The sequence below is a fragment of the Nomascus leucogenys genome, chromosome 2 (genome assembly GCF_006542625.1).
Source record: "Nomascus leucogenys isolate Asia chromosome 2, Asia_NLE_v1, whole genome shotgun sequence".
Classification (NCBI taxonomy): domain Eukaryota; kingdom Metazoa; phylum Chordata; class Mammalia; order Primates; family Hylobatidae; genus Nomascus; species Nomascus leucogenys.
Window position 1 is genome coordinate 119916291 of NC_044382.1, and position 12826 is coordinate 119929116.

The 12826-nt window shown below is 40.5% G+C and overlaps 1 long non-coding RNA gene across 1 annotated transcript in view; it reads left to right on the forward strand.

Annotated features, from left to right (window-relative positions):
- Positions 1-12826, forward strand: part of LOC105739439 — a 106331-nt gene that overhangs the window by 14594 nt on the left and 78911 nt on the right. The window lies entirely within an intron of this gene.

Consider the following 12826-nt stretch of genomic DNA (forward strand, 5'->3'; position numbering starts at 1 on the left):
GTGTGACCAGCATGTCTCCCCTATAGATGGATCTCGGGAGAGACTATGTAATAGTTGCATCTGGGCCAGGCCCCTCAATGAAGGTAGTATTCTGAGTTGGGCCCTATATTCTGCTATTATGGTCTGATAACTGCCAAACCATCACCTGATGGTCACCTGACATTCCTGGTGTGTGGTGGGGGAGCCCTCTCCTGTGTCACTGAGGGCTGACCAGCTACCTACTCTAACATAATAGCTATTACTATGAAGAACTGAAACAGGGAATATCTTGAGCTTTCAAATTTTATCATGAGGGATGAGCTCAGCATCCAATCAAGACTCAAAATGGGAAAATTTCCAAACCACAAGATGAGCAATCCAAAAAAGAATGACCAATGTCCATTATCTAAGCTAGTAGAGAGGTTGAAAGGATGGGTTGCATGATAAATTCTTGCCCTCTGAGATAAGCGTTCTGTGGAAATGGGACATGGTGTGAAAGGAAAGGAAAATCTTGGGAGCCCAAACCCACTATGCCTATGGGAAAGTTAAGCTTGAGAACTAAGTGATGCGAAAACTACCTTCCTTTTGTTCCCAAACAGATAGCTGTAATTTCACATTGTGATTGTATCCTATGTAAAAATATAGATTTACTGAGCACAAGATGAATGCACAATTCACTTTTCCCCTCCCTCCCTCTTTCACATGTAAAATGTAGATTCATAAGCTCTAATCAAGGCCTCACAAGAATAACTACCCTGCCCACTTTTTTCCCTCTCCTCCTTTCCTTCCTATTTGCTTCTTTCCTTTTAAACACTTACGCCCTCAAAAACCTCTTTCTGAAAGGCAGAGGCCACAGATCCTACTGTAACTTATGTTTCTTTTACCCAGGTGCATCCTCAACCTTGGCAATACAAACTTCTAAATCAATTGAGATCCACGTCACTCTCCTTTTGGTTTACAATAGGATGGACTGTGAAAAGGTTTGGGGCTTCATAGGCCCTGGACTGGAAAAGATTGGCAGCCAGAAATCTGTGTGAGGAAAAATCCAGGTACAAGGCAGAGTGAAGAGAAGGGAGGAGATGATTGCTAAAGACCTCTCCACTTGACAGTTGCACCATGGACCACACCTGGCCCCCACCACCCTGAGATCATATGGCATTCTTCAGCAGTAGACTTCAAGTATTTTTGCTCATATATCCCCTAAAAGAATTTTGCAAACTATTTACATCGCACAGACTTTTAAGTTAACATCTAGAATTTTTATCATAAATTTAAATAGTTGAAAATGTGGTGATTTCTGGCATATAATAGAGATGCTTTAAATATATTTTCCTCAAAATCTTGAAGCTTCTGATTTAGTTTTTTTAATTTTTAGAAATTGTCTTTCCTTATAAGGAAAATGACAAATAAGGTTCTCAGTTTCAAATTGAGGAAAGCAGACTTAATTTATGTCAGAAAAAAATCTGACTGTATTTGAATTGAAATGTATGTGTGAATCTGCGTCCCTGTGCTAACCATCTGACTTCTGAATTCCAGTTTTAGAAGAGATAGAGAAGGCATGGAACTCAGCCGTGAGTTTGAGGCCTGATGAAATAATGTGTTGCCCCCTCTAATATTTTTCTACTGGAGGCCCTCTTTGTTTTCCTCTCATACAATACTCCCTCATGAGCTGTGAAGTGTCAGGTTTTCCCCTGAGTAGCTTAGTGGTTAAGTCCTGAGCAATGCACCATAGTCAAATTTAGGATAAGTGAAGTGGGAGGAAGTCAGCTGCAAAAGGGGAAATGAGAAGAGAGAGCCCATAGACCGCAGACACATTTGTAGGTTGCCAATTTAGGAAAGAATACATTTAGAAGTATAGAAGTTTATTCCTTAAAAAGCATTTAGCTAACATGCCCACTGGAAAATCTTCATATACCACCCCTTAGTGTGTATGTCCCAGTTTAAAACAAACAAAAAAACCCTAGAGTAATATTTAACTTGGTAATCTTTAAATTATTGTGTGTAGATTTTTCCATCAGGACGCATATAATAAATGTATTTGTTTTATATCTAGTATTTTAGCCAATCAGTACTAACATCGTGGAATGTGAAACACTCTTCTCCCTATCCCCTCTACAGCTAAAGAAAAGGATCACTTAGCAAATGGTGCTAATAGTTTAGATTACACATTGAATTCTACTGTCTTTTGCTAGAAGCTTAACTTTTTACAGGGCCCTAGAATGCCTTTAGTTCTAAATTAATCTTGGCAAAATATTTCATTTAATTGTGATATGATATGAATATTTTATAAAGTGCTATCCTACTTAAAGCAAATATATAATTCAAGAAAAAGCAAAATTTAGGATACTAAGGAATTTTGCCAAAGTGTTTTAAAGAGGAGAGCCAATGAGTTGGGGAGCTACTGAGTCCTTGGCTCTTTACCTACCATGATAGGAAGCCTCAGGGCCTTTGGAGCCAATACCAGCAAACCACTTCTGCAGAGCTCTGGCCTCAGGGCAAGGATCTTTCTGTACCACATGCTCTAAAGAGCTTGTGCTGGCCACATATATTTACACAGTTTTTAATCTAGGTTCCACAATTATTGTCAAGTTGGTTTTAAATAGAAATCTTCCTTTCTTTCTCAAACATGTACATGATTGATACAGAATTCTATAAGAAATGAGACATCCACACAGTAACCTTTACACATTTTCATGGCTGGCAAAATCCTTAGGGAACTTCTGTGTTATTCAATTTGTCAAGGCAATTCCTGTGTGGCAAACCATGTTTTCCATTCTCAATCCTTTACTTGCTCTCTGAATGGTGAGAAACTGATACTCGCAGATAGACTAAAAGCTAAATAAGTGATTAAGTGATTGAATGGATGAATGAAAACCTATTAAATGCAAAGCATCTAGCCAAATTCCTTTGGATTAAGCAAGTTTAGTCCTCCTCTCGAGGAGCAGATTATTCCTTCATTTCCTTTCCTTTCTATTCCCCTGAATTCATCTACAGGCAATTGTCCAGTAATTCTAAAAACTCCTTGAAATGACTAAAACAGTAAAGCTCAGACATGACAGCTGCTGGAGAGCTAGACTTGGGGTCAGCAATGCTGGATTCACCATGAACTGCTCTCACGGTCTCAGGAGCAGGGTGAGGCAAGAGCAGCTAGGCCTATGGCCCTCAATTGCCTGTCTTATGCAATCCTCTGATTTAGCAAGAGCAGAGGGGATGGTAGAAGGGGAGAGGTGGAACAGAGAGGAGATGAGATATAAGGCAACCAAGTTAACTGATTACACAGCTCAGGATTTCTCTTTAAATGTTAGGCTCCCATAAGGACAAATTCCACTCCATCTGTTACTAACAGCAAATGAGAATAAATGTAGTCCCCCACCCTCAAAGATATAATGGTTTCTTTGAAAGTGGTGAATTTAGTTTAATCTCTAAACTTTCCCTTCTATCAACACTGGATATTGTTAAAAATGTGTTTTATGATTATGTTTTCAGAAATTTTTTACACCTTTTAACCAGAATGAGTTTTATGTCAAGAGCTGCTAAAGGGCTCCCTAGACTTGATCTTCTGTCTAAAGTGTAAGCTTTTATACTCTACAAAGGAAATGATGTCGCCAGACCTACGCACATGACTTTGTGACTAGAAGGAGGTCAAGGATTCACAGCTAGTTAGTTGTTCATTGCAAACCCAGTAGCTATTTCCCTCTCTCCTTGTAAAGGGAACTCTAATTTGTTTTAGTGTCCTTCAGCACAGGTGACTTGACCTAGCTCTGGCATACATCTCTGGTCTAAGTCACTCACAGCAGTCTCACTCCTCTTGCCTGCTGTTGGTTTTGTCATGAGCATGTGACACAGATGTGGTCAAGGAGTTAAGACAGAAGCCAGGTTAAGTCTTCCGGGAAAGGTTTCCTTACTCAAAAATAATGTCACAAGGAAAACACAATCCACTTGTCCTGCTGGATGTTGTGATGGTACATGATGGCTCATACTTATGCAATCATTGTGTGTCTATGTGGGGAACTAGCGTGAGTATACAGCTAAGACACTGAGCATGGCAGCGTAGAAGACAGGAAGAATTTGGATCTTTGACAATGGCATTGAGATGCTGAATTAAATAATCCAGGCACTGTCTTAGCTTGCCCCTTCTTCTTGTGCCCTTATTATTTAAACCTTCTGTGGTGGTTTTAAAATATGTCCACAATTCTTTGATTCTCTTTCCTGTTAGAGATGAAACCTAATTCCCCTACCTTGAGTATGATTTAGTGGATTTAGCTAGATTTAGTGACTCACTTCTCACAAGCAGAATAAAGTAGAAGTGATGGTATGCAACTGCAGAGGCTAAGCCTTAAAGGCAGTGTGGCTTCCTCTTTAGTCACTTTCTCCTGGATTACCCAGACTGGGTGAAGATAGCTGTCATGTCATGAGGACACCCAAACAACCTAAGGAGAGGCCCACATGGTGAGGAGTTTAGTTGGTCACCTGCCAATTGATAGTTAGTCATACTGGAAGGCGACCTTCCAGCCTCAGTCAAGACTTCACATGATTGCAGTCTCTGCCTACATTCTGACTACAACAGACTTAGAACAACCCAGCTAAGCCACTCCATAATTTCTGACTTGTAGGAACTGTGAGATAATATATACTTGTTGTTTTAACTCATTAAGTTTTGGGGACATTTGTTATGCAGCAGTAGATAACTAAAACAATTTCTAAGACTGGATTCTCTGACCTTCTCAGACAAAGGCATAATAATTGATAAAATGTTCTAAAAGATTGCATCCTAAAACCAGAGAATTACAGGTTCCTCCATGGGTCTTCTGGTTCATTCTCTCTTTTTTTGAAAGACTGCGTAATGCTCTTTGAGATAAATAGATGTCTTTCTCATTAGGCCTTCCGAAAAAGGAGGTAACAGTTGTTCCAGGGCATTACTTTCACAACCATCTGGTGAGAGGCTGAAATCACTCTGGTTATGATTAAACCAATTGCATCTCATTGTATCCTTAGAATAGTGTTTCCCAAACTTTCTTACAGAGAAAGTATCCTGAATGATACTGATATTCTACAAAAAGAGTGGGGGAGACTTTGAGTTTTAAAATACACATACAGCATATTAAAGGCCATGGAGACATTTTGCAAAAAAAAAAAAAAAAAGAAAAGAAAAAGAAAAAATCTGTTTAATTTTTGTGTAACTTAGAATTTCTCAAAGGCGGGGTAACTATAGATGGTCCCCTCCATGCTCCTTTCCTCCAATAAAAATACCTATGAGCATTTCTTGGGGCATAAATGTTGTACCAAACACATGGAAACATGGGTGTGGATGAGAAAGAGCTCATCACAATATACACTGAATGGAATGTATTAACATGAATGATCAAAATAATCCAAAATACTATACTCAAAATAACATAGCCATCCCACAGTTATACAGTCACATTCATTATCTGAGTAATCCGCAGCATCTAAGTTTAGACTTAGATCTGGAGTCAGAAATAGTACAAGAATTATCAATGTGCAGTTAGTAGCAAGTAGGACTCCTGTACATTTATTCAAAAAGATCAAGACTTGTCTCCAAAACTCCAGACATACAGATTAGTTTCTTGTTTCCTATTAAACAACAACATTTTGCCCCCTCCTTTTAAAATGTTTATTTTATTACTGCAGGAAAATGTTTCATATGAAACATTTGGTATAAATAACTTACAGATATTTCTGAAATATTGGTATCTGGTATATAAGACCCTGAATTAGCACGCCTCTGTCAACCAAAAGGTCACGTAATTCGCCTATGATTCATACTGCCGAGGAAGCCAAAGCCCTCTTGACTGGTAGTGCCTTGGCAACAGAATCCCTGGATTCTATCATCTTAAGCCCCAAAGTCAAGTGAGTGAAGCCCCACACTCCTACAGTGAGTAGGAAGATCACTCACAGCAGTTGATTAGGACTTACCCTAACCAGGCAAGGTCCCATAAAGGAAATGGTTCTGTCCTGGAGCTGGGCCAAGTTTCACATGCCCAGAATAAAAAGATACTTCAGAGATGGAGTTGAGGAGGTAATAATTGCCTCTAACTCCTCCTTAGCATTATAACTTTGAAAGAATTTTTTTGACTCTTAAAATCAAACCACGTTAAACTACCCTTTAAGACTTCAGCAGAAATGTGATCTATGGAAACAAATGTATGCAATTGGATATATAAAGAACCCCAATTTCTCTCTCCATGCCTTTGGTTCTCTATCTTTGATTCCTGCCGTTTTCACTTTGTCTGCCACCCGGGAAAGGAGGCTGCTTTTATAACTCTGGTTCAAATGAGGATACAAATTCTTTTCCTTAGTCAGTATCCTTAGTAGGAAGGAGACATGCTTGTCATTTAGGTATTCGTTATCTTAAAAGGGATCTCCAAAAGAAAATAAATGGAATTATGGAATAATTTTTCAGTGGTCAACTTTTAGAAGATGGGATTCTAATGCTATAACAATTGCACCTTGGCCCTAATGGCAGGTAAATCTGTTTGGACTCCTTTTTGGCTTCTTGGCTCATTGCCCATACCCCTTTATGGAGAGACAGAATAAGTATTGCCATCCAAGCCAAGGACAGAATGACTACATTTCTTCTCGCTCAGACCCATCACTCCCCAAGCTTTCAAATTCCAGTTTTTCTCTGATATGAGGGATTTCTTGTCTATAGCTTTCCCAATTTCCCATATCCAATTCATCAGCAAGTCTGAGAAGGGTATCACTGAGTCCCAGAATTTCTATGAACAAAAGAATACCTGAAGAATTCTTTTTGCTCTGCTTGAGGGAAAGTTTATACTGTAGACTGCACTTATAAAGAGAGCCCACAGCCACTAACCCAGAAGCTAGGGAGGACTTAGATAATCGCGGAAACCAGAAAGGGTCTGTAACCAAAATGCAGGTTCAGTGGCTCACCACTTGCAGAATTCAGCTAAAAAGAACGAGGTTTGGTATAAAGAAGGTGACTTTATTCCAAAGCTTAGTTTAGGGGAACAAGTACAGCCTCCTTCCTTTAAAGGTACCATTTTCCTTTTGGGGACAGAAAGCAGAGGCTTTTAAAGGGGGACTTTGCACAAATAGTATGCAGAGGAGGGAACGAGCGGGTGCAGTGTCTATGTGGCTTGCTTTGGTGCCTTATCTACCAGGTGGTTGAGCTGGCACCATCATGGGCAGAGCTAGGTTGTAAGGTGAATGTTGTCTCAAGATATTCTCCAGGTGAGAGAGTTCCATTGCGGGCATACATTGGGTTATAAATTGACTGTTGTCTCTTGGGGCAAGCTCCTGTTAGGAGAGAGTTCTGGCTCTGGCGCTTCTAAGTAAGCATATAGTTAGATAAGCTTACCATATAGGGAGTGTCTGCTGAAGAAGGGAAGGTAAAGGTTATAATTGCATTTCTAAAGAGCTAAGTAGGAAATGGAAAATAGGGGAAGAGGAGGAAAGAGAAAAGAAGATGAAAAAATAGTAATTAAAATAACTCATTTTCTTTCTTTTAGAAAAATAGGGATACTCAGTTACAGGTGCACTGAGTGAAGCCACATAAGACCCGAAAAGAAAAATAGACTAGGCTCCCTTAGTCTGTTTTCTCCCTGGAGTTAAACATGAGCTGCTCAGAGAATTCTCCTTGACTCTCAGGAGGAATGTATGGCTGCAGTTCCATGTGGGGAACCAGCCTACATTACTTGCTGTCTTAAGCAAGGAGTTGCTCAATACCCATTATCTGACGCCCAACACAGGATAATCCCAGTGGGAAGCTCTGCTAGCACAGGTGGCTGAGCAGCCTGGTGACAACAAGCCTGTCCTGGAAAGATGGAGAATCTCCTGGGAGAACAGGCAGCAACCTCCAGGTGAGGGAGGCAATAATTCCAGCCAGACTTACCTACACAAATTTGGAGAGCCCACAGAGCCAGATGCTGCTTTGCCTGTGGGAGTTACTGTCATGGAAGAACACATGCTGGATCCAGACACGAAACATAGTAGGGTGGGTGGGGCAAGTGGTTAGAAGGGGTGTGGAAGGGCCACCAGGGAAAGAAATAGTACTTTTGTAGGATTAAAAGATTTCAGTAATTATTTTTCTAGATAAGAAATGTAGATATACAGTACTTTTGAAAACTGATAATTTCCCTCCAATATTTCCCCACTGTCTCCTTTGATACACTGCACTCAGAGCAGCCAAGCTGTGCTCATGATCACATGGGAGGGAGGTGACAATGGAAAGCAGATAAATGAACTATTGCAGCCAATTCATGAGCACAGAGAGCGGCTGTTTACTGAATGTAGGCAGATAGGACCTTACACAATATCCCAGAGATCAACTTATCCCAGCATGGCTTGGACTTAGCAGAGAGGACCAGTGGACCTGAAGGGCCAGGCACAAAGAAACAGGAAATCTAAGCTTTGAACAACAGAGACCAAGGACTGAGGACTAGAGGGGAAGATGTACCCCTGCAGGGAGACATGCTACAGAACACAGAACAAATGAAGTCTTACTCCCTTCTATACTGTGGCACTTACTACACAGCTACTTTGAAATTTAGCTGTAACTCCAGGGAGAAGGCAGAGATAAAGGCAGCTTGATCAAGTTTCCGCTTTTCCAATACGAATAAAATAAAAATTAAGTTTGAATATAGAGAAAAATAAGGGCATAACTGGTTTGGCATAAGATTAGCCCTGCAACAATCACATTAAAATATAGAGTAAAATTGTAACGTCCACTCCTCTTTCAGAAATGTAAAATGCACATCTTAGAATAAAGGAGTACCATCCCCTTTCTATCATTTTAATGGTAAGCCCCAGGCTTTAGTACCACACCTGGATAGGAGGCTGTACTAGTTTGCTAGGGCTGCCATGACAAAGGATTACAAGCCGAGTGGCTTTAAACAATAGACATTTATTCTCCCATAGTTTTAGAGGCCAGAAATCCAAAATTGAGGTGTTAACAGGGCCATGCTCTCTCTGAAGGCTCTAGGAGGGAATGCTTCCTTGTCTCTTCCTGGCTTCTTGTGGTTGCTGGGATCCTCGGTGCCCCATGGCTTGTAGATGAATCACTCTAATCTCTGCCTTTGTCTTCCCATGGTGTTCTCCCCTGTGTCTTTGTTTCTGTGTGGTTTTTTCCTCTCTTTATAAAGACATCAATCATATCAGATTAAGGGCATGATATGGTTCAGCTCTGTGTTGCCACCCAAATCTCTTCTGGAATGGTAATTCCCATAATTTTGTGTTGAGGGAGAGACCTGGTGGGAGGTGGCTGGATTATGGGGGCAGTTTCCCCCATGCTGTTCTCACGATAGTGAGTTCTCACAAGATCTGATGGTTTTATAAGTGTGTGACAGTTCCTCCTTCACACACTCTGTCTTTCCTGCTGCTATGTAAGACGTGCCTTGCTTCCCCTTCACCTTCCACCATAATCGTCAGTTTCCTGAGACCTATCCAGCCATGTGGAATTATGAGTCAATTAAACCTCTTTTGTTTATAAATTACCCAGTCTCAGGTAGTTTCTTAATAGTAGTGTAAGAATGGACTAATACAGGGCCCATCCTATCCCAGTATGACCTCATCTTAAATATTTACAACTGCAACAACCCTATATCCAGATAAATTCACATTCTGAGATTCCGAGAACATGTATTTTAGTGGAACAGTATTCAACCCTGTACAGAGGCTGTCGCCACACCCACACAGTTGTCCCAAATGCACAACTACAATCTCCTTGATTCCCTACAGAGAACAGAAACCAAGTGGAAACTTGACAATTTCTTTTTACTAAAGGTGCGCAGAAAAGTAATTGTAACACAGCAAAGAAAATGAGTTAGAACTCTACTAATAATGCCTGCTTTCTGAGTGGGCAGCTCTAGGCCATCTAGGTGTTTCTCTAACACAAGATGCTATTTTCATGGGCAGGAACCAAATTATTCTCACTCATGAAAGTGTTTTTGACTCTGTGCCCTTGGACAGTGGGCTCTCCTAAGGCCCCCAGAGATGTCTTTCTCCTTCACTATGGTCCAGCATCTATCTCCCTGACTTCATTTCCTGCCCTGGGATTAATTTCTTTACAATTGACAATACGTTGGCCACTCCCTTCAGGAGAACAGCACCTTTCACTTTCAGAGGAGAGGGATCTTACCTAATAAGTAATTCACAACATAATCAGAGAAGAGCTTAAGAGTTAAACTTCAGTACATTCTGAGGTTTTCAGTTTTAAATGATGCCAAAAGCAAAAACTGGACTTTACTTAGAAAGTGTAGCAGATAAGTGTAACCCCCTAGAGTCCAGGGGTCATATCTATCTTTCTCACTGGAATAACTTCCAAGATTAGCAGAATCCTGCACATAGTGTTCAAGCATGATTCACTAAATGGGCAAATCAAACTTGAATTGTTCAAACCTTTTGAATGCTTTTTAATGGTCTCTTTCCAAGTATGAGGTAAAGATTATGCTTGTTGTATTTTTCAAATACTAACTTTCTAAATACAGCTCTCAACACTTACCTCCCCTCTTCCCGGAAACTTGAAGCTATCTAACTGCATACAGAGAAAAGGAGCATTAACATCCTCCCTTCTGATAGTGCAACAAAGTTCGAAGAGACACAATCCTGGTTAAAGTATAAAACAACCATATCAATTATAAAATAGAAACTTCAGGTAGAAAGGACCCATCTATTTTCCTCAAAGGAAGAATCTGCCCCAAGTCCCCAACTCCTTTGAACTCCTTTAAAGGGTACTTTTCCAGGCTTCTCTACTTCTCATCCTTGTACCAGATCTTTCCCCCTTCCTGTCCCACCAGGTAACTCATCATCTGAGTGGGCAGCAGCCTGTCACCCACATAATCTCACAGGGTACTGGACCCAACAGTCCATGACTCCAATTTACCTGGTCACCTGATTCAAAGTTAGGTTGGCCAAAGCTGACCTCCAACTTATGCCTGCTCTTGACTTCTTAGTCCTCTACAAATTCTCCTTGTGCTGACGTTTGCACCCATTTCTGGCTGCCCTGTCTTGCTCTTGTAATCTAACCTCACTGTCTGCCTCTCTGCCTTGACTCCATTCTGGCTCAGCTTTCCCTCAGGGTTTCCTCTGGCCCTGTGTCCATCCAGTCCTTCTAGGACTACCAGTGACTCTGGTTTTGGTATATGAGTTCTCGTAGTAACACACTCTTCCTGGCCATGCTCACCCAGGACACTGGACTTCTGCCCCCTGCTGCACTCCTCTCGGGGAGCTCCATTCCCTCACTCAGTTTGTTTCTGTTATATAAAGGCTGATTCTTACTTTCCTTTCCCAGTTATCCTATCACTTTAATAAAGTCATCAGATGGATCACCAAATTACTGAACACGATTTAGATAAACATTTTATAAGCCAAAACCACCCAGATTTATAGTATGAGAAGTTATTGTCAATAATTGCATCCTATTTTTATTTTATTTCATAATAAGAGTATGCTCCTCAATTTAAAACCAATCTTTGCATCCAGGCAAGTGAAACTTAAACTAAAATTTCAAGATTCATTATCTCCTTGAGAAAAACCAGTATGGTGTAATGGCTAATGGTATCAGAATATGGACTCTGTAGGCAGATGACATGGCCTAGTTTGCATTTCAAAGCGGTCACTTACTGTATGTGTGACCTCTAGAACAAGTTACCGAACCTATGCCACATATTGGGGATATTATTTCCAACCTCAAAGGCCTATTGTAAAGTTTAAATGGCTTCATATGCGTAAAGTGCTGGGAACAGAACTTAGGGCATAAAAAGTTGGTAATGGTAGCTGGTGAATACTAGCTACCATTATTGTTCTTGATCAACAGCTTAGTATACTGCAGTCATCAGCTCAGAGATCACCCATGAACTCTAACAATACTCTCAAAACCTTTTGACAAGCAATTAAGATAGATAATGACATCTTTATAACAAGCATAAAGTAGTTTTCTTACTGGATGAAAAGAATGTAACCCTGCCATTATGGCTTTTAATAGCTGGAAAAGCAACCTGGATCAGTCCGTCGATTACTGGAGAGACTCTGATCTTACTTAGTATCTTACTCATTATCTAGGATAGACTCACAGATAGACTTTTTGTTGTTGTTAATTATGCCTAGAAACTACCCTCCCCCTTGCTCTTGGTCTTCCCTCCTTTTCTACCCTCTCCCTATGACTACTTTTATTCCTGGCAAACGGTCCATGGATCCTCACATCTTCCAGCATGGAACACCTCCTAGCAAGTAAACCACATTCCTTTACAAACTCATTGCTTCTCATAGCAAACATCTGATGCACAAAGTAGACTCAAGGGGCACAGATTCTGATCCTGTCTCCTCTGGAATGATGGAGTAAGAAGAATACACAGAGCTATCATTTCTGGCAGAGCCAGGACATCATAATCAAAGCATCAATTTCCCTTTTAAAGATATTTTAGAGCAATCCGCATTTTTTCCCAGACATTACAGTCTGGGAAATCCTCATTATTTGTGGATTCCATATTTTTGAAGTTGCCTACTCACTAAAATTTATTTGTAACCCTGAAATCAATATTTGCAGCACGTCTGTGATCATTAGTGGTCATTAGCGCAGTGTGGCCAAAAAAATTCGAGTTGCCTCATGTGCAAGTTCGCAGCTGAGGTCAAACAAGGCAATATTGTACCTCTTTGTTTCAGCTCTCTTACTGTAAACAAGTGTCCTTTTCATGATCTATTTAGTACCACGTTATCTGAATTTTTGTGCTTTTTATTGGTGATTTTGCTGTTTAAAATGGTCCACAAGTGTAATACAGAAACTCTATCTAGTGTTCCTGAGCACAAGAGGGCTGCAATGTGCCTTATGGAGAAAATGGATAAGCTTCATTCATGCTGTTGGCCATGA